The sequence below is a fragment of the Hordeum vulgare genome, chromosome 4H, assembly GCF_904849725.1.
Source record: "Hordeum vulgare subsp. vulgare chromosome 4H, MorexV3_pseudomolecules_assembly, whole genome shotgun sequence".
In the NCBI taxonomy this organism is placed as follows: domain Eukaryota; kingdom Viridiplantae; phylum Streptophyta; class Magnoliopsida; order Poales; family Poaceae; genus Hordeum; species Hordeum vulgare.
In genome coordinates this window covers 8,130,546-8,153,505 of record NC_058521.1, presented here as the reverse complement: position 1 = coordinate 8,153,505, position 22,960 = coordinate 8,130,546, and positions in this window count along the sequence as shown.

The following is a 22,960-nucleotide window of genomic DNA, read 5'->3' as shown; positions in this document are numbered from 1 at the left end:
ACCATTGGTGTGTTGTGCTTGTGCACTTGTCCTGTTTCAGTAACACCTGCATGTTCCTCTGTTTCTCTCTTTTTTATCTACAGTGCCGAAATGGCCACATCACATGCTTAAAGTGCCGCGCCGATCTGAAGCACAGTAGTTGCGGCTTTTGTGCCTTGGAGGCTTGGAGCGCATCGGCTAGCATGCGTGGGGGCGCATCCTCGGCGGCCTTACCATGTTGTGCTCGTCCTAGGAGCACGGGTTGACCGAGATGATCTGGTTCATAGAGAAGCTGGCACATGAAGAGTCCTGCATTGGATTAAAATCACTGTTCTGATCCTTTTGTTAATCTTTTGTCACAAAGTGAATTGACATGAAAATATTTCACGATCTAACCCTTTTAGCAACGTCAGAGACCGTGACGTTTGTGCTCCAAATGGAAACGCCGATGTAACTTGCGTTGCTGCTCTACGTAGAAACGCCGAAGTAGACCGTGTTGCAGACGATATGAAAACGCCAGGGTGTTTGGCGTTTCTACACACGCTAGGAATGCCATGTGGGTTGGCGTTGATGACATTGATTTTGCAATCTTGGCTCTTGTCTCTTCCTTGTTAGGTCGACTTTTCAAACCAGTGACAATCTCTACTCCAGCAACGTCAACCCCCATGGCGTTGCTGCTTCTGCCTCAGCGCCTCGTGGTCCTAACCTGCTTGTTGACAATCTCTACTTCAGCAATGCCACTCACGACGTTTCCAGCCTCGGTAGAAATGCCAAATACCCTAGCGTTGCCATATGGTGTGCAACGCGAGCTAGGTCGACGTTTGAATGTGGAGCAGAAACGCGAAGCTAGACTGGCATTCTACGTGCAGTAGCAACACCACGGTCTGTGGCGTTTCTAAAAGGGTCAGATCATGAAATAATTTCAAATCGAGTTCAGTTTGTGACACAGATTGCTGAGAAAGTTAGAACACTGCAAAAACCCTCCTGCCTCCATGCCCCATGCCACTGTCCCATCGCTGGCTGCTGCCCCTACCACGGGCGGTCCGTGCGCCCACCATTCCTTTCCAGTGTGTAAAATTCATTCCTTCCTCACCCCTAAGTTCCTAAACTCCGGGGGCGCAAATCACAAAAACAGAGGGTGCACCGCAAACCTAAGCATCGCGTAGCCGCCGGCAAAAGCACCGAAAGGAATAGCGCAGGACTTGACCGGAGCAACCACCACCGGCGAGGAAATGGGGGGAAGGAGGAGAAATCATAGGGATCCAGAGGAGATCCGTACCTGCTTGGGTTGTCGACGGTCGCTGCTGCTTCCGAAGACGTCGTCGTCGTCACGACGGTGGGTTAGCCCCGGTTGGACCATCGCCCTCCGAGATCCAATCGTCGTCGCCCTCCCACGCACCAAGCGCATGCTGCTGCGGGCACAACTCCTTCCAGCAACAAGAATGTTGTCCTGAAACAACGGGAATGTTTTAGGAAACGGTCCGTGCTCGGTCACGGCTTCAACGGGCGCGGGCGCAATCTGATCCGATGGATCTAAGCAACATCAACGGACGAAGAGCCGGCGGAACAGTCACGCAGATCGGTCGGTAGAAGGTAAGAGTTTTCCTTATTAAAAACATTGTTTGGTATGTTTTGATACATTTTCTTACAACTTCTCAGAAAAATGTGCAGAATATAAAAAAACTTCGTGTTTTCAAAAATGGTTCATAATTATTTCGTGCTTTTGAAAAATGTTAGGAATTCCGAATTCTGAATTTTGGTCAGAATTTTGAATAATTGTCCAAAATTAAGAGAATGTTCAGAACTATAATTTTGTGTTCATGTTTTACAAATTTTGTTCACTATTTTCGAAATTTTGTTCATTAGGTTCAGAATTTCTTCAGGTTTTTAAAATTTTCTCCCAGTTAAAAAAATGTTCCCGTATCAAAAAAAAATTCAGGAACAATTTTCGAAACTCCTGAACTAAACTTGAAAACAAGAACATTTTTTTAAACTCTCGAACAAAAAAATCGAACATGAACACTTTCTTGGAATTAGAAAACAATTCTTTAAAGGAAACATTTATTGAAACTCCCAACAAAAATTGAAAACATGAATATTTTTCTAAAATTGGTGAGCAAATTTAGAAATGGGAAGATTTTTTCAAAATCCCAAATATAATTTGAAAATGTGAACATTTTTTAACTAATAGATTTTTCGAATAGCAGGCATTTTGTATAATATGGGAACACTTTTTAGAATATTTTTTGAATTTGTCAACAAAAATTAATAACAAGAATATTTTCTGAACTTCTGAACATTTTCTGAAAAGTACAAACATTTTCTGAAAATCCTGAACAACAAAACAATAAAAGACAACGATTTATAAAAAAATGAAAAAGAAAGGGAAGAAAGAAAATCAAAATTGAAAATAAAAAAAAATTAAATGAGAGGAAAGAATAGAAAGTAAAAAAGGTGGAACTTTTTTTGAAATTCCTGTACATTTATTTAATTTGTGAACATATTTTAAAACTCCCGAACAAATTTCAAAAACATAAATAATTTTTGGTAACGTGAACTGTTTTTGAAACTCCCAAACAAAATTCAAAAACGCAAACAATGTTTGGAAACACGAACATTTTTCGGTACATTTTCTGAAACTCGGGAACAATAATTTGGAAATGCAAACATTTTTTGAAATTCTTGAACATATTATGGAACACGAACATTTGTCGAATTTCTGAATAAAAAGATGAAATCATGAAAAATGGACCATTTCGAAATATTCCGGACAAGAACTTGAAATCATGAACATATTTTTAAATTGTTAAACATTTTTAAACTCACGAACAAAATTCATAAACATGAACAATTTTTGAATCACAAGAATTTTAAAGTTCTATTTTTTTGTAATTTGAACATTTTTTATATTACTGAGCAAAATGTAGAAAACAGTACTTTTTTAAATTTTGGAACAAATTTTGGAGAATGCAAATATTTTTGAAATTTAGGAATCAAAATTGAAAAATAAAAAACGTGAAACGGGTAAAATGAAAAGAAAAGGATAAACAGAAAAAGCAGGAGAAAAGATAAAAAAGGAAACATAGAAACCAAGTTAAAAATGGAATAAAATGAGAAATAAACAACACAGAAAAAACTGGCGACAGTTTGCAAATCTACATATTTAAAAGCTAAAATCCAAACTACCTCAATTTGGCGATATATATGAACTACTCATAGACTGTTCATTTTTAATCCGTACGTAATTTGCGATGCATGTAGCAGTTTGATAATTGACACTCCATGACGGGCGTGTAGTTGGATAGATGAGTGTGACATCTAGAGATTTATGCTATAGTAATCAATGTAATTAAAAACAGTATTATGCTACAGTAATCAATGGAATTAAAAACAGTAAGATAAGGATTAAGCTAATTTATTTTGCTAATCCATGTGTGATCACCTTAGGATTCAAATCCAAATTCATTGTTCTTTGCAATTAAAATTCATTTGAAATGTGGATTGAAAACTTTTGCAAACCTGAAAAACAAAAATCATGATAGGATTACAAATATTCACAAGACAATTATCAAATATGACATCGTATTTTATCAAGTCTTCTGTTACCTCAAAATAAATAAAACACGAACCAAATCAATTATTAAATCTTTTTTAAAATTATAAAGTATTAAAATAAATTCAGGAAGCCGCCAAACTTTTTGTGGCATTGTCAAATATTATAATTCTAATATTTGGCCAAATAGCATATTTTTAGAAAAATGCTTTCTCATTTATATAAATAAGAACAAAAAAGTTAATAAGAAAATAAAAAGAATAAGAATTGGAAAATCAAAAGGAAACATGCCCCCTCCTAGGCCTCGACCAGCTAGCCCCGACCGACCGGCCCATCTCCCCTCACCCCTCTCGGCTATAAAAGCCCCCCGCCTCACTAACCCTAAACTCCCCCAACTCCCCCTCACTCCCTTCCTCACCCACACCGGCGACAGGTCTCCCCTCCAACGCCCCCTAGACCGACCGACGCCCCACACCGCCCCTGCATTGACCGACCGCGCCCACCGACCATCTCCCCCACCCATCGGTCCTCCCCGTCCTCTTCCCCGCCGGCTACCTCAAGCCACGCCGCCCCTTCCCATCAATGTCCGTCACCGCCTCACTCACCTCTCCTCCCTTCTTCCATCAGGCGACATCCCTTCAGCGACCCCAGGTCGCGCACGCGCCTCACCCGTGCCGCTCGCTAGCCCACAACCCCCACCGATGTGCCCCCGGGCCCGCTTGCCGTTGCGCCCCCTCTTGTGGCCGTAGCCGTGCACGCCCGTCGCTGCTCATTACCCGCACCCCAGCTCGCGCTTGCGCCAGTCGCCGCGGCTACTCCATGCCCGCGCATCGGTGCTGCCGCACACGCACGCTCGTGTTGCCCGCCCGCCAACTGCACTGGCCCCCGCTCGCCCGTGCTCGCTGCACACCCCGCCCCACCGGCCGCGCACGCTCACGCCGCCCTGCGGCCGCCCGTTGGTCGTCGCGCCGCCACTCCGCTCCCGCCAGCGACCGCCTCGCCGGCCATGGCCCGGTTTGGCCCCAAACCGACCCCCTCCTTGTCAACCGTGGGGATAACCCCACTAGGGCTAATCCCCATCCCCCTAAAGAGAATGACAAATCGGGCCCAACCCCTTAGAAACAAACAAACAAATATAAATAATAATAATATACTCCCTATGTCCCAAAATATCTGTCTCAACTTCATACTAGCTCTAATACAAATTTGTACTAAGCTTAAGATATTTATTTTGGGACAGAGGGAGTAGAAATTATAAAATAAATAAATAATAATAATTTGATAAAATTAAGTAATTAAGTAATCAATTAATAAGTTAATTAGTTAGCTTGATTAACCTCTAATTAATATGTCTAATTCATTAGATTAATTAAACCCAATCTCTTTAATTAATTCTGATAATTAATTAGGAGAGTATGACATGTGGGATCCACTCCTTAGTTTGACCAGTCAATTCACACGGTTGACTGTTGATGTCAACATGATATTATACTGATGTCATAATTGCATTTGCGAATTAAAATAAATTTGTTTAATTTCATAATTATAATAAAACTTTAAAAAATTAATATGAAATTATTCGTAACTTGGATGAAAATACTTTGTACATGAAAGTTGCTCAAGAATGGAGACGAATCCGGATATGTCGTTCGTTCGTTTGTTCACGTGCCCCTAGCATAATGTATATGGAACTTTCTCGTCGAATTCTTCTATCCGGTAGTAGCGAGAGACTCGGGAAATATCGTCACATAGTCTCCCGATCCGTCCATGACGTTTAGTAATACGTTAACTCATGCCTAGCGGTGCATATTGCCATGTCATGCATCGTGATGCACCTGGTTGCTCTTATTTATTGTTTCTGCCCCCTCTTCTGTGTGGTAGACGCCGACACTGACGCTGCTGCTGGGTATGACTACCCTCCTGATGACAAGTCTTTTGTAGCAGAGTAACAAGACAAGCAAACCCCCCTTAATCATCCCTATATCGTCCATTCCTTCTCCCTCATGCTTGCATTAGATTTTGCTATTGTTGTATATAGCTTCTATTCTGATGCGTAGCTTGTTTTTGTTAAACCTCTACTGTAGCATACTGTACGTTAAATTTTTAGTATAGGTGGAGCAGTGATCCCATTGACCCCTTACTTCTAGTTGCCCCTGCTTTATCATTAAAGACTCGATCTGCTGATCGACGAGCCAAGACCCGTCACATCACTCACACCCCCCTTAGTTGTACGACTCTGACGAGCTACTATCGAGTATCAAGGGTGACACCTTGTTAGGTACTCCTGATGTTAGTTGTGCAGTGTAGTTAACCGATGTTGCTTTACGGAGGGTGATTCCTCCTTCACCACTTCTGAGAACGACTCTATAGTGCAACCCCTCAAGCGTAGACCATCGAGGGTGATTCCTCCCTGGTCACCTTGATGGTTACACCGTTCGGAATCCATCGAGGGTGATACCTTGGATCCATATTATGTTACAACCACACAATTACTTGACCTTACTACCGGGAACATGATGAAAGGTGTGTTGCGGGTGGATTCCCACGTGGATGTGACGAGGCGTGGCCGCCATTCTTTGCCCTTGCCACACATCCTCGAGACGGGGCGACGGGACCACATATTGTGGTTTGCTGATCGTTGCTGCAGTGTTAATTAAAATGCTGATGGGATTTGGGTTTTTGATCTAAGTTTGTCGATGACCTCTTTTGCACTAACCTTCACGTGGCAGAAGTTATGGGTGCTGAGCGTCGTTGTATTAGCCGAATCTCTTCACACGTCAGCAATTGAGCGACACGCGTCTAAGTGGTCCGTGTAAGCATTGATCTTGTATTAGAGGTGCCAAGACTGATCTCGGCCGCCCATGCAACGTACCAGAGCGCAAAGGGCGATTGGTTCAAGACCTCTTCGCGCTTAGGAGGTATACCGTGGGGGGGGGGACCTCTCTGTTGAGTATGGGTAGGGCTGCTACGTGTTGATCTTACGAGACCGGGCATGACCGAGGAAAGTTTGTCCGGCCAGAGTTGATCAAGCGTGTTAGGAAATTTGGTGCACCACTACAGGGATGAATTGAACTATTCAAATAGCCATGTCCATGGTAGCACGACGACTTGGAGTTGTATCCCGATCTAATACAAGTAGAACTATGACTTAACTGAAATGTTTGGCTTCGAGATTGTTTTCTCACACGGAGTCGAGAAAGATTCTCTCAGCACGACTTAATTAAATTTGCCGCAACAATATGACTAGATATGTGTTATTATTCTACACTCTTATAATGCTGCAAGACACTGAATATGCTAGTCTTTGATAGGGCTAGACCTTCTCTTTATTCTCGCATTGCTGCACTTAGTCCAGATATAACCCTCATTCCTCTCATACTGATGCATACATAACATAGTTGTGATGTTAGTCTTGAGAGTACTTTGGATGAGTACCCAAAGTTGCTTTGCTCCCTCTTTTCCCCTTGATATGTTTGTCACGATCAGATGATGGAGTTTAGGAGGCGGCGTATCCCGCCGCCGACGACTACTACCCCGACGATGCCTACTACTACGTGGAGGCCACTCATGACAAGGAGTAGTTTAGGAGGGTCCCAGGCAGGAGGCCTCGCTTCTATCAATGATTGTATCTTTTGTGCTAGCCTTCTCTAAGGTAAACCTTGTTTCTTATGTGTGTACTCAGATATTATTGCTTCTGCTGACTCGTGTGTTTCCGGGTTTATGTATTCGAGCCCTCGAGGCCCCTGTCTTGTAATAGGAAGCTTGTATGTCTTTTTTGTGTGTCTAGAGTTGTGTTGTGATATATTCCCATGAGTCCCTAATCTTAATCGTATGCATTTACGTGTATGATTAGTGTATGATTAAGTTGGAGGTGTCACAAGTTGGTATCAGAGCCGACTGCTTGTAGGTAGCCCCCTTTCCAACTCCTTGGCCGAAGTATAGTCTAGTACTTGAAAAACTTTACTTACATTGTTGTGTGGCTTATGGGCCCACATCTCAATTGGGTGGTATTAATATCTTTTACTCCTCATCTATACTTTGGGTTCTGCTCTTTCTTCTCTTTTGGGTAAAAGATTTTGCTAACTCTAACATTAGGTTTCGTAATCACATCAACCCGGAGAGCTGGATTATCTACCGCTATTCTTTTGAAAGTATATTACACACACTGTCATTTGACGTCCTTGATTCTTCCTTTTCACATGTGTCCCATAAGACATCTTGTACGCTTGACTATGGTTGTCGATGCGACTGGGTTCCCAGCCATTCTGGTGGACCTCTTGACCGGGTTGGGATATCGCTCGTACTCCGAATACACTCTGTACGAGGGCTTCCATGAGTTCAACCAGGAGCAGTACGAGGCTAAGGTTCGCATCTACGATCAGGAGGACATATCCATCACTGAGTTGCACACCTTCTGCGGTGTTGAGCTGACGATTGATATGGTCATCCATGATGCTGCCTATATCGCTATCACTCGCCTCCATAGAGAGCACCCTCGCTTGGAGGAGACTGCATTCACATCCATCTCGTATGCTCCCGCTCGGGATGAGACTGGATCTAACCTCACTGCCTACATTTTTTTCGTGCGGGAGCGTAACGATCGATCCTATACCGCTGTTCGTACCCCCTACATGAGTTGTCGCTACGACCCATAGATGCTGGTTCACTACACTGAGGCGCTGGATCCTGCCTTCCGAGCTCAGACTATTGAGTTGTACACCATTGATACATCCCAAACGTATCTATAGTTTTTGTTTGTTCCATGATCTTTTGGGTGACATTGTTATATGTTTTGCTACACTTTTATATCTTTTCACACATATTTGGACTAACCTACTAACTCAGTGCACCCAGTGCCACTTCCTGTCTACTGATGTCTTTTTTTGCAGAGACTTTTACCCAAATTTACAGAGTCCCAAAAAACCCGAGAAAAATATATAAAAATCAGCGTGACGGAAGCTTCACGAAGCACAAAGATGGCCCAGAGGGGAGCCAGGGGATGCCCAGGCGGCCTCCCTACGCGGCTTGGCCCCTGGCCGCGCCCACAGGTCGCCTGGGTGGGTCCCACCTCCTCTGATGCCCTCCTTCGGCCTATATTTACCTCTCCGATAGGAAACCCTTCTAGGAGATCCAGAATCGTGAATTTCTCCATCGTTCTGCCGCCGCAGCGCTTCCGAGATTGGGAGCGTCAGGCGACCTCTTCCCGGCACCCTGCCGGAGGGAGGATTAACCTCCGGGAGCTTCTCCACCGCCAGGGACGCTTTCCGGACGTGTCGTGAGTAGTCCTCCTTGTACCATGAGTCCATGACCAGTAGATATGTGATGTCTTCTCTCCAATCTTGTGCTTCCATGATTAGCCCTTGTGAGCTGCCCTACATGATCAAGGGATCTATGTAATTTTCCTACTAATGCTATGCTCGGTTTGTTGGGATCCGATGGATTATGAGATTATGTTCAGATTGTGATGAGTTATATATTTGATTATCCTTTTATATTATGTTCTTAGGTAATTCATGCATGTTCTTCGTTGCTTTGTATTGCTTTGGCCGAGTAGTAGATTGTAACTCCAAGAGGGAGCGTTATGCAAGATTGTGGGTTCATGCCCCCTCATGTCTAGCTTGAGTGACAGAAACATGAGACTAGGGGATGTGTTGTTGCCACCAGGGAGAAAAAACGGTGCTTGTGACCAGGGTTGCAAGGATTGTTTACCTTACGCAAGGTTCGTTAATGTAGTAGTCTGTTGCTTTGAGTTTACACTTTGGGTTATGCTCGCAACTTAATACGAGCGAGATGTTCTGGATAGATATCTTAAGGTGGATGGTTAGTGAGTAGATGCTGATGAATAAACGATCTACTTGTCTTGGCGTACTGCCCATTACTTTTGAGCCTCTAACTTTCCAGTAGCATGATTAGCATTGTGGTGCATTTATAATTCTGTCAATTGCCCAGCTGTAATTTGTTTACCCAAGCATAGTTGTTTATCGTCTTTTGGGAGAGAGACATCACTAGTGAACATCATGTTACTCAGGTCCATATAACTACCGTTGCTTATACCTCCACCATTACTGCTTTTATTTACTTTTCTGTTGCAAACACTATCACTATTCCCGCTTGTGTTTTGATCCTTTGCAAACTACAAGGCAGGAGAGATTGAAAACCTCTCTGTACTCGTTGGGAACAAAGTTATTTGTTGCGTGTGGAGGTCCACGTCTTATGCTAGGGCCAGAGCAGCACACACCTACTTGTTGATCCTCGGAGTCCTCCTGGTTCGATAAACCTCACTGTCCCCGTGTAAGGGGAATCTGCTGCTGACTACATCTCCACCTTCCACTTGTGGTAACCAACGAGGGGCGAGAAGTATATCCATCAACTCGCCATCAAGCAAATTTCTGGCGCCGTTGCTGGGGACTCCAGTCTTCAAGATAGGTGAGTTGCACGCTATCTTTTACCTTTGCTTTTTAGTCTTGTTACTTTACTTTCTAGTTTTTGCCTTAGAGTCTTATACCAAAAACCAGAAAAAAATTAGTTACTTTGCTTTGTTTATTCAGTATGTCTAAGTCCTTTTCCTTTGGCATTGCACCCGAAGGAGATATTCTCACCTTCAAACAAAGGGTTGGAGAAAGTTTGAAAGATGCTTGGTGTAGAATTAAATATTCTTAAGATAGTGCCACCAAGAAGCAATCCACCACTATTTTGCTTAGAAATTTTTATGTTGGTATTACTTCTTGGCATAGGTTTATTCTAGACACATCAATAGGTGGGAATTTCTTGGAAGCTCCCGTTTGGGAGGCTCTTAACATTATGGAAAATCTTGTCGGAATCCCACCTATTGTTGACATAAAGGATGATATCTCTTTAGCTCACATTATGAGTAAACTTGAGAATATAGAGCTAGAGATGCCAAGCATGGGTAAGATAAATGAAGTGGATCGTAGGATACAAGGGAACTTAAATAGACTTGATAGCTCCATGCACAAAATTTACAAAACTTTGGAGACCCTTAAATCCCATGATATGGATCCTTCTAGGATTGATAAGATCGAGGATATTGTTGAAACTTTAGGAACTATTCTATCCTCCATCAAGACTAAAAAGGTAGAAACCCCTGCAAGGAAGGGACCTAAGTTTGTTAACGTACCCAAGGTTCCTCAACCCAAAACTAAGGGTGTTGAAACTGTGAAGACCTGCTTCACTCATGATATCTCCCTTTTAGCTCATAGAATTAAGGCTAGATTTAGGGATGATCTCTTTAAGTGGATCTCTTTTCTACCTCCTTGAGGTTTGTATATCTTCCCCCACCCCCATTGCAATCCTAATCCTCTCATATACATATACTCTATTTTTACTGGAATAAAGGAAAAAGCTGTGGGGTGATTCCCTACAGTAGCTGGTCAAAAAAAAACTGTGAAGACCTTGGAACAGAAACCTCTCTTAAATAGAATTAGAAATGAAATTCCAATTGGTCCTACTACCTTTGCTTTTGTTCCTAGAAGTGTTGCCACTAGGCATCTCTTTGAGAGTCCTCTTAAGATTAGTTGTACTATTGAAGAGTTTTTGATGATCTTTGTGATGGTTCAATTAATACAACTTGATCTTTTATGCATCATGCCTAGCTCAAAGGCATAAAAGAAAGCGCTTGTTGGGAGGCAACCCAATTTGTTTTTACTTTCAGTTTTGGTGGTCTTGATGCTTGTTACTACTGTAGCAACATCATTGTATCTTTATTTTCAAGCTTTGTGCCAAGTTTTAGCCTCCGATTGCACGAAAGTTCAAAAGTTGTGACATGCTCTCCAGAAATAGATTCTGTCTGCCTGACGAAAAAATCCGCCAAAAATAACCAAAACATATTTTTGATCTGAATTTCTTGGAAGTATGCTCTATATATTGTCTTTCTGGCGTGTGTTCTGAGTTTTTTGATTTGAGTTGCACAAGTGCCCCAAAAAAATTATTTACTACCTGCTGTTTGTTTTTCATAGATTCTGCCACGTTTTGCGTTTTCATTGTTTTGCAAAGCTTAAGCTTACTTTTCCTTTGCAAAAACTTTTGGCAATCATGAGAAACAATAGCTTTTCATGAAAATCTTTATTGACAGTAGGGAATAAATTATTTTATCATGGGTACTAACCACTCTAATAAGCTTATGACGAGTTTCGTATGAAGGGAGTTTTCAAGTATGTGATGGAAGATGATGAAAAAAGATCCAGGAGTATCAAGCTCTCAAGATTGGGGATGACCCCATGCACCCCCAAGAAATAGTCAAGGAGACTCAAGCGTCTAAGCTTGGGGATGCCCCGTGCATCCCCTTCTCCATCAACAATCATCAGTTCGTCCATCTCCATGCTATATTTTTATCACTTCGTATGTTATGTGCTATGCTTGGAGCATCCCGCTCTTTACTTTTTAGTTTGTTTTATTTTTGCTTTCTGTTCATAACAAGTTGGAACCTAGCCTTCCTTGTTTGGGAGAGAAACACGCTCCACTCCACCCTAGAACACAACATAGATTTCATGCTTATCTTTTTTGTGTGTTCTCTATCTTTTCATAGTTGTTGTCATGCCTAGCTCTTATTTTTCATGCTTCATCTTTTTAAGAGATTTTATTTAGGTTGTTTTTGGAACTCTCTTGAGTTATCATGCTTATCTTGTTCAGAGAGTTCGCTTGTTGCACCGAGTTGTGTGTCTTGCATCGGTAGGTAACTGAGGTTGCTATTTAAGTATAGTAGTAACTTGCAATAGTTTTGAGGTAATGATTTGAGTAATGTTTGGACTATTGGTGCCAAGAGCTTGAGTCTATTAGTGATAGGTGTCGTATTTTGGGAAATCCGTGTGTTTTTCAAAAACTAAAAATTAGTTGAGAACTCTAGCTACTAGATTGATCGCTAACCTCTCGAGTGGTTCGAATATATAGAGTACCCTCACGTTACCATGGGTCGAGGATGCGCAAGGATAGCCAAAACCCCAAACACTCCTCCTCGGGGTACTTGTCTCTTTGAGAATTTCCTGACTAGATAGAGAGTTACCGATAATAAGTGTATGAGTTCTTCGAACTAATGCGAGTATTCGATTGTTGGCACTTCCACCATCCATATTTTGCTAGCCTCTTCGGTACTGTGCATTGCCCTTTCTCATCTTGAGAGTTGGTGCAAACTTCGCCGGTGCATCCAAACCCTTGGCATGATACTCTCTGACATCATAAACCTCATTATATCTTTCCTCAAAACAGCCACCATACCTACCTATTAAGGCATTTCCATAGCCTTTCCGAGATACATTGGCATGCAACATCCAAGATCTCATGACTTGATCTTCATGTCATACAAGCTTTTGCTTGATCGAGGAGCCGCATGCTAGTTGAGCCTTGCCCTTATTATTGCTACATGACGCGCTAGTTTCATTGCATATCCTGCTACACTGGTAGAGGCATACATTTGCATACATCATGATAGTTTCAATTTGTCTTTATGTTGAGTACTTCTTATAAAGTGTGAAGATCTTCTTTTTATTCTTGTAACACATAGAGTGTTGCCCTTAAGTGAGTAAAAGATCCCAAAGAAGACAAATTGAAAGATCCCAAAAGAGGACAAATTAAAAGATCCCAAAGAGGACAAATGAGAGATAAATAGAAAGAGCGAAAGAGGCCACAAAAAAAAGAAAAAAAAGAAAAAAAAAGAGAGAGAAGGGGGCAACACTACTATTCCTTTTGAAAGATCCACACTCGTACTCCATTGTTATATTTGTACCCCATAGAGATTATCATTCATGCATAACTATGTGGGGACCCTTACACTATAGAACTTGGCTTGTATATTCCAATGATGAGCCTCCTCAAATGAGCTCTAGGTCTTCATGAGCAACCAAGTTGGATGCACCCCCACTATTTCCATTGGATAACTTACCTTAGCTCATATGTGCATCCGTTGCATGGCAATCCCTACTCCTCACATCATATCTATCGTTTGGTTTTCTCTCGCCTATGTTTGTCCTCATTGATGTGATCCTTTCACACCCTTTTTGTCTTCCTTCCCCGTCATTATTCTCTTTTCCATCCTAAGTGCCAACATATCTTGCTTGCGCTCATCCATTGCATGAGTGCTCAAAGTCGAAAGGGAGAGGATCATTTTGACTTGTGTCTGACTAGTGGTCTGGGGATGAGTCAAAATAATATTCCAAAGGATACCAAGTGTGAAGTTTAGTAGATTGAGTTCTCAATTAAAAAATATATTTTTTTATACTCTCAACCCATCTCCCACTTCTTGCACGCAAACACCATTTGGAGACATTCGAGTCACGCACAGCGAGAGCTCTTGCACCTTTATGTTCTTACTTTGCTATTTTCAATACTAAATATAGACACTTGCTTGTTATTATCTTGACTTGAATTGCATATCTTACTTGCTTTACTTTAAAGTTCTTATATGTGTGTTAGCATGTCACCAGAGAAATTATTTGTGTTAGCCTACTCGAGGACGAGCATGAATTAAGCTTGGGGATGTTGATATGTCCCAAACGTATCTATAATTTTAGTATGTTCCATGATCTTTTGGGTGACATTGTTATATGTTTTGCTACACTTTTATATCTTTTACACATATTTGGACTAACCTACTAATTCAGTGCACCCACTGCCAGTTCCTGTCTGTTGATGTCTTATTTTGTAGGGACTTTTACCCAAATTTACAAAGTCCCAAAAATCCTGAGAAAAATATATAAAAATCAGCGTGATGGAAGCTTCACGAAGCACGAAGATGGGCCAGAGGGGAGCCACGGGCTTCCCAGGCGGCCTCCCTACGCGGCCTGGCCCCTAGCCGCGCCCACAGGTCACCTGGGTGGGTCCCACCTCCTCTGGTGCCCTCCTTCGGCCTATATTTACCTCTCCGATGGGAAACCCTTCCACGAGATCGAGAATCGCGAATTTCTCCATTGTTCCGCTGCCGCAGCGCTTCCGAGATCGGGAGCGTCAGGAGACCTCTTCCCGGCACCCTATCGGAGGGAGGATTGACCTCCGGGAGCTTCTCCACCGCCATGGACGCTTCCCGGACGTGCCGTGAGTAGTCCTCCTTGGACCATGAGTCCATGACCAGTATCTATGTGATGTCTTCTCTCCAATCTTGTGCTTCCTTGATTAGCCCTTGTGAGCTGCCCTACATGATCAAGGCATCTATGTAATTTTCCTGCTATTGCTATGCTCGGTTTGTTGGGATCCGATGGATTATGAGATTATGTTCAGATTGTGATGAGTTATATATTCAATTATCCTTTTATATTATGTTCTTAGGTAATTTATGCATGTTCTCTGTTCCTTTGTGTTGCTTTGGCCGAGTAGTAGATTGTTACTCGAAGAGGGAGTGTTATGCATGATTGTGGGTTCATGCCCCCTGATGTCTAGCTTGAGTGACAGAAACATGAGACTAGGGGATGTGATGTTGCCACCAGGGAGAAAATAACGGTGCTTGTGACCACAGTTGCAAGGATTGTTTACCTTACGCAAAGTTCGTTAATGCAGTTGTTCGTTGCTTTGAGTTTACACTTTGGGTGGGGCTCGCAACTTAATACCAGCGAGGTGTTCTGGATAGATATCTCAAGGTGGATGATTAGTAAGTAGATACTGATGAATAAACGGTCTACTTGTCTTGGCGTACTGCCCATTACTTTTGAGCCTCTAACTTTCTAGTAGCATGATTAGCATTGCGGTGCGTTTATAATTCTGTCAATTGCCCATCTGTAATTTGTTTGCCCAAGCATAGTTGTTTATCGTCTTTTGGGAGAGAGGCATCACTAGTGAACATCATGTGACTCAGGTCCATATTACCACCATTGCTTACACCTCCACCATCACTGCTTTTATTTACTTTTCCGTTGCAATCACCATCACTATTCCCGCTTGTGTTTTGATCCTTTGCAAACTATAAGCCCGGAGAGATTGACAACCTCTTTATACTCGTTGGGAGCAAAGTTATTTGTTGTGTGTGCAGGTCCACGTCTTCTGCTAGCGCCAGAGCAGCAGACACCTACTTGTTGATCCTCGGAGTCCTCCTGGTTTGATAAACCTTATAGTCCCCGTGTAAGGGAAATCTGCTGCTGACTACATCTCCACCTTCCACTTGGGGTAACCAACGAGGAGCGAGAAGTATATTCATCAACTCATAATCAGCATGCATACCATTTTTATGACCCGATGACTTAGTTGCCACTAGTGGAGAAATGGCTAGCCACAACTCTTGTTTCTGGCGTGCCATTTCTCAAGAGCGCCAACACTAATATTTTCAAATAGTGCCGACGTGGGCCCAATTCATACACCATAGCTATTTTCTTAGTGCTGGTGTTGCCAAATTGGGCCTAGTGTGGCAGGTTAGGCCAATTTGGCCTACGCCAACACTAGTCGGTTTTAACCGCTCCGGACCGACGTAGACTACAAAAACTTATAGTTCTTTTCGTCCTCCTCTGCCAAACGTCGTCGCCACCTCCGCCTCCACCACACACTACCCCCGTCTCCGACCGACGCCCCCGAGCACCTCTGCGGTAAGTCCGACGGCCTCTCCCTCTTTCATTTTTCTTAGGGTTAGTGTTAGTTGCCCGATGGTAGTAGGTACATTTCCTCCTAGGAGATAAATGGATCTTTGTTGTGGATGTCATTCCTTCCTCTATGTATATTTCCTCCTAGGTGATAAATGGATCTTTGCTATGTATATTTTAATATTATCCTAATTGTGTTTATTTAGGCACATGAAGGTTGTAGAAGTTACTAAATACCTCAATTTTATTTCCGGTCTATCCTTTTTGAAATGATTCAATTATGACCACTATTTTATCCCACTTGCATGTTTTTTGAAAATCATTATAGACATAATGAAATGGAATTACCCATCATGACAACTACAATAACTAAACACACATAAAGCATAGTTTCATCCACGTTAGTGCCCAACTTTGTACAAAACTAAAGTGCATATTCATAAACAACATCCAGAAAAGAGCCGAGGGGCAGCGCAACGACAACTGCTAGCGTCACTGAATTCTTGAGACATACTAATGCAGGTGCTACTTCTTAAGTTTAATTACATAGTGCATCTACACCCAAGTTGAGCACTCAGAATTAGGGCTGAGGTTATATATATATAACACTTATAATTAGTTTTACATATGTGTTTGGTACCATATATATAAGCACACTTAATTTGTCTCAAGTTTATGTATTTGGTAGCATGGCCGAATCTAGTTTGTGGATAGGCTCCTCTCACCATTGGGTATGGCTCACACAAAGGTGACGTGAGTACCAACTAGCTATTTGCGGTTACCAAAAAACATGCATGAGCTACCATTGCAAACATCCATGTATCTAACCATTAATTAATTGTTGATGATTTGAAACCCTTGCCAAGCATACGTACCAGCTGGTCCATCTTCTCCAGCACCCGTTGTGCAGGAGACACGTGATGTGGATGTGCTCAATCATGAGCTAATCGCGTCACGTCACTCTACCATGAAGGCTCTGCAGGAGTTGAATGACTCCCTAAAGAAGGAGAATGACAAGGTTATCGATGAAAACGACATTGTCTACTACAAGATTTGAAATTTAGAACATCACATCGACTCACTGAACCTCGAGATAAGTGAGCTCAAGAAGGAAATACAAGTCCTGAAGAAGGAGAAGACTCAACTGAAAACGGAGAAAGCACATTACATCATGGAGGTGCAAACGAATAGGAATAAGCTCCATGAGCTTAAGTTAGTCCTTAGAGGAAAGTAGTTAGTGTCGAGGGGGGTGGGATATCTAGATGCATGTGAAGTTGCTACTTCTCTTTTGTGAATTTGGTATACTATGTTTATATTGTGAAGCTAGTCGGTACTATTTTGTGAATTGTTGAAACATTTAGTTTGCGAAGCTCGTAGTATTTTTTATTAGCTAAATATGATAGTTCCTGTTGGGTAACGTAGCATAAATTCAAAATTTTCCTACGCATATTCAGATCTTCCTATGGAGGGACCAGCAACGAGAGAGGGGTAAGAGCATCTTCATACCTTTGAAGATCGCTAAGCGGAAGCGTTGCTAGAACGCGGTTGATGGAGTCGTACTCGCAGCGATTCCGATCTAGTGCCGAACTACGACACCTCCGCGTTCAACACACCTGCAGCCCGGTGACGTCTCCCGCACCTTGATCCAGCAAGGAGGAGGGAGAGGTTGCGGAATAACTCCAGCAGCACAACGGCGTGGTGTCGATGGAGAGACGAGGTCTCCCGGCAGGGCTTCGCCAAGCACGGGCAGAGAGGAGGAGGCAGAAGGGCAGGGCTGCGCCGAGGGAGAGGGAGAAGTCTGTCTCCCAAGGGCCAAAACCCCTCTCTATTTATAGGAGGAGGGGGAGGGGCTGTGCCACCCCTAGGGTTCCCTCCCTAGGTGGTGCGGCAGCTACCACATGGGAAAGGAGGCGGCGGCTAGGGTGGGAGGGGGTGGCGAACCACCTCGTGGGCCTAAGGCCCACCTATGCCTAGGGTTTGCCCCCCTTCCCTCTCCCCTGCGCATTGGGCTGAGTGGGGAGGCGCACCAGCCCACCTAGGGCTGGTTACCTCCCCCACTTGGCCCACCTTACCTGCCGGGGTCGTTGCCCCCCTTTGATGGACCCCCGGGGCCACCTCCGGTGGTCCCGGTACGTTACCGGTGATGCCCGAAACACTTCCGGTGTCCGAAACCATCCGTCCTATATATCAATCTTTACCTCCGGACCATTCCGGAGCTCCTCGTGACGTCCGGGATATCATCCGGGACTCCGAACAACTTTCGGTAACCTCATATAACAATTCCCTATAACCCTAGCGTCACCGAACCTTAAGTGTGTAGACCCTACGGGTTCGGGAGACATGCAGACATGACCGAGACACCTCTCTGGCCAATAACCATCAGCGGGGTTTGGATACCCATGGTGTCTCCCACTTGCTCCACGATGATCTCATCAGATGAACCACGATGTCAAGGATTCAATCAATCCCGTATACGATTCCCTTTGTCTGTCGGTATAGAACTTGCCCGAGATTCGATCGTCGGTATGCCTGTACCTTGTTCAATCTCGTTACCGGCAAGTCTCTTTACCCATTACGTAGCACGTCATCGTGTGACGAAAATCCTTAGTCACATTGAGCTCATGATGATGTTCTACAGAGTGGGCCCAGAGATACCTCTCCGTCACACGGAGTGACAAATCCCGATCTCGATTCGTACCAACCCAACAGACACTTTCGGAGGTACCCGTAGTGCACCTTTATAATCACCCAGTTACGTTGTGACGTTTGATACACCCAAAGCACTCCTACGGTATCCGGGAGTTGCACAATCTCACGGTCGAAGGAAAAGATACTTGACATTAGAAAAGCTTTAGCATACGAACAATACGATCGAGTGCTATGCTTAGGATTGGGTCTTGTCCATCACATCATTCTCCTAATGATGTGATCCCGTTATCAATGACATCTAATGCCCATGATCAGGAAACCATGATCATCTATTGACTAACGAGCTAGCCAACTAGAGGCTTGCTAAGGACACTTTGTGATCTATTTATTCACACATGTATTACTGTTTCCTGTTAATACAATTATAGCATGAACAATAGACGATTATCATGAACAAGGAAATATGATAATGACCATTTTATTATTGCCTCTAGGGCATATTTCCAATAGTCTCCCACTTGCACTAGAGTCAATAATCTAGTTACATTGTGATGTATCGAACACCCATAGCATTATGGTGTTGATCATGTTTTGCTCGTGGAAGAGGTTTAGTCAATGGGTCTGCAATATTCAGATCCGTGTGTACATTACAAATATCTATCACTCCACTCTGGACATGGTCCTGGATGGAGTTGTAGCGACGTTTGTTGTGCTTCGTCTTCCGGTGAAACCTGGGCTCCTTGGCTATGGCAATGGCCCCAGTGTTATCACAAAAGAGCGTCATTGGACCCGACGCGCTTGGAACCACTCCAAGGTCGGTGATGAGCTCCTTCATCCAAATTCCTTCATGAGCCGCTTCTGAAGCAGCTATGTACTCCGCTTCACATGTAGATGCTGCCACGACGTCTTGCTTGCTGCTGCACCAGCTCACTGCCCCACCATTCAACACATATACATATCCGGTCTGTGACTTAGAGTCATCCGGATCTGTGTTGAAGCTAGCGTCGACGTAACCCTTTACGACAAGCTCTTCAACACCTCCATAAACGAGAAACACTTCCTTGGTCCTTTTCAGGTTCTTAAGGATATTCTTGACCGCTGTCCAGTGTTCCATACCGGGATCACTTTGGTACCTCCCTACCAAACTTATGGCAAGGTTTATATCAGGTCTGGTACACAGCATGGCATACATTAGAGAGCCCACGGCTGAAGCGTAGGGGACAGAACTCATCTTCTCTCTATCTGCTGTCGTGGTCGGCGACTGAGTCTTAGTCAATCTTATACCTTGCAAAGCTGGCAAGAACCCTTTCTTTGAGCTTTCCATATTGAACTTCTTCAATATCTTGTCAAGGTATGTACTTTGCGAAAGACCTATGAGGCGTCTTGATCTATCTCTATAGATCTTGATGCCTAATATGTATGCAGCTTCTCCAAGGTCCTTCATTGAAAAACTTTTGTTCAAATAGGCCTTTATGCTCTCCAACATCTCTATATTATTCCCCATCAATAATATGTCATCCACATACAGTATGAGGAAAGCTACACAGCTCCCACTCACTTTCTTGTACAGACAGGCTTCTCCGTAAACGTGTATGAACCCAAACGCTTTAATCACCTCATTAAAGCGAAATTTCCAACTCCGAGATGCTTGCACCAGCCCATAGATGGAGCGCTGGAGCTTGCACACTTTGTTAGCATCCTTAGGGTCGACAAAACCTTCTGGTTGCATCATATACAACTCTTCCTTAAGGTTCCCGTTAAGGAACGCTGTTTTGACGTCCATTTGCCAAATTTCATAATCATAAAAGGCGGCAATTGCTAACATGATTCAGACTGATTTCAGCTTCGCTACGGGAGAGAAAGTCTCTTCGTAATCAACTCCTTGAATTTGTCGAAAACCCTTTGCGACAAGTCGAGCTTTGTAAACGGTTACATTACCGTTTGCATCAGTCTTCTTCTTGAAGATCCATTTATTTTCTATGGCTCGCCGGTCATCAGGCAAGTCCACTAAAGTCCATACTTTGTTCTCATACATGGATCCTATCTCAGATTTCATAGCCTCAAGCCATTTGTTGGAATCCGGGCCCGCCATCGCTTCTTCATAGTTCAAAGGTTCACCGTTGTCTAACAACATGATTTCCATCACACGGTTGTCGTACCACTCTGGTGCGGAGCGTGCCCTTGTGGACCTTCGCGGTTCAGCAGTAACTTGATCCGAAGCTTCATGATCATCATCATTAACTTCATCTTCAGTCGGTGTAGGCGCCACATGAACAACTTCCCGCGCTGCGCTACTATCCTGTTCGAGAGGGGGTGTAATTACCTCATCAATTTCTACCTTCCTCCCACTTACTTCTTTCGAGATAAACTCTTTCTCTAGAAAGGATCCGTTCTTGGCAACAAAGGTTTTACCTTCGGATCTTAGATAGAAGGTATACCCAATAGTTTCCTTAGGGTATCCTATGAATACGCATTTCTCCGCTTTGGGTTCGAGCTTTTCTAGTTGAAGTTTCTTCACATAAGCATCGCAGCCCCAAACTTTCAGAAACGACAACTTAGGTTTCTTGCCAAACCATAGTTCATACGGTGTCGTCTCAACGGATTTAGACGGTGCCCTATTTAAAGTGAATCCTGCAGTTTCTAATGCGTATCCCCAAAATGATAGCGGTAAGTCGGTAAGAGACATCATAGATCGTACCATATCTAATAAAGTGCGATTACGATGTTCAGACACTCCGTTGCGTTGCGGTGTGCCAGGCGGCGTCAGTTGTGAAACGATTCCACACTTCCTTAGGTGTGTGCCAAACTCGTGACTCAAATATTCTCCTCCACGATCAGATCGTAGACACTTTATTTTTCTGTCACGTTGATTCGCGACCTCACTCTGAAATTCCTTGAACTTTTCAAATGTCTCAGATTTGTGCTTCATCAAGTAGATATACCCATACCTACTCAAATCATCGGTGAGAGTGAGAACATAACAATAGCCACCGCAAGCTTCAACGTTCATTGGACCACACACATCAGTATGTATTATTTCCAATAAGTCGGTTGCTCTCTCCATTATACCTGAGAATGGAGTCTTAGTCATCTTGCCCATGAGGCACGGTTCGCATGTGTCAAATGATTAAAAATCAAGAGACTCTAATAGTCCATCAGTATGGAGCTTCTTCATGCGCTTAACGCCGATATGACCAAGGCGGCAGTGCCACAAGTATGTGGGACTATCATTATCAACTTTACATCTTTTGTTACTCACACTATGAATATGTGTAACATCATGATCGAGATTCATCAAGAATAAACCATTCACTAGCGGAGCATGACCATAAAACATATCACTCATATAAATAGAATAACCATTATTCTTTGACTTAAATGAGTAGTTGTCTCGCATTAAGCAAGACCCTGATACAATGTTCATGCTTAAAGCTGGTACTAAATAACAATTATTAAGGTTTAAAACTAATCTCGACGGTAGATGTAGAGGTAGTGTGCCGACGGCGATCACATCGACCTTTGAACCATTCCCGACGCGCATCGTCACCTCGTCCTTGGCCAGTCTCCGCTTATTCCGCAGTTCCTGCTTTGAGTTGCAAATGTGAGCAACAGCACCGGTATCAAATACCCAGGAGCTACTACGAGCGCTGGTAAGGTACACATCAATAACATGTATATCACATATACCTTTTGAAAAGGACGTGGATGTCGCCTAGAGGGGGGGGGGGTGAATAGGCGCTTTAAAATAATTAAGGTTTAGGCTTGAACAAATGCGGAATAAAACTAACGTTTAATATGTCAAGCACAAAACCTCAAACAACTAGGCTCACCTATGTGCACCAACAAATTATGCTAAGCAAGATAAACAACTAAGTGATAGCAAGATATATGACAAGAGACAATATGGCTATCACAAAGTAAAGTGCATAAGTAAAGGGTTCGGGTAAGAGATAACCGGGGTACGTGGAGACGATGATGTATCCCGAAGTTCACACCCTTGCGGATGCTAATCTCCGTTGGAGCGGTGTGGAGGCACAATGCTCCCCAAGATGCCACTAAGGCCACCGTAATCTCCTCACGCCCTCGCACAATGCAAGATGTCGTGATTCCACTAAGGGACCCTTGAGGGCGGTCACCGAACCCGTACAAATGGCAAACCTTGGGGGCGGTCACCGAACCCGTACACGTGGCAACCCTTGGGGCCGGTTACCGGTACCCGTACAAATAGCTTGGGGCAATCTCCACAACCTAATTGGAGACCCCGACG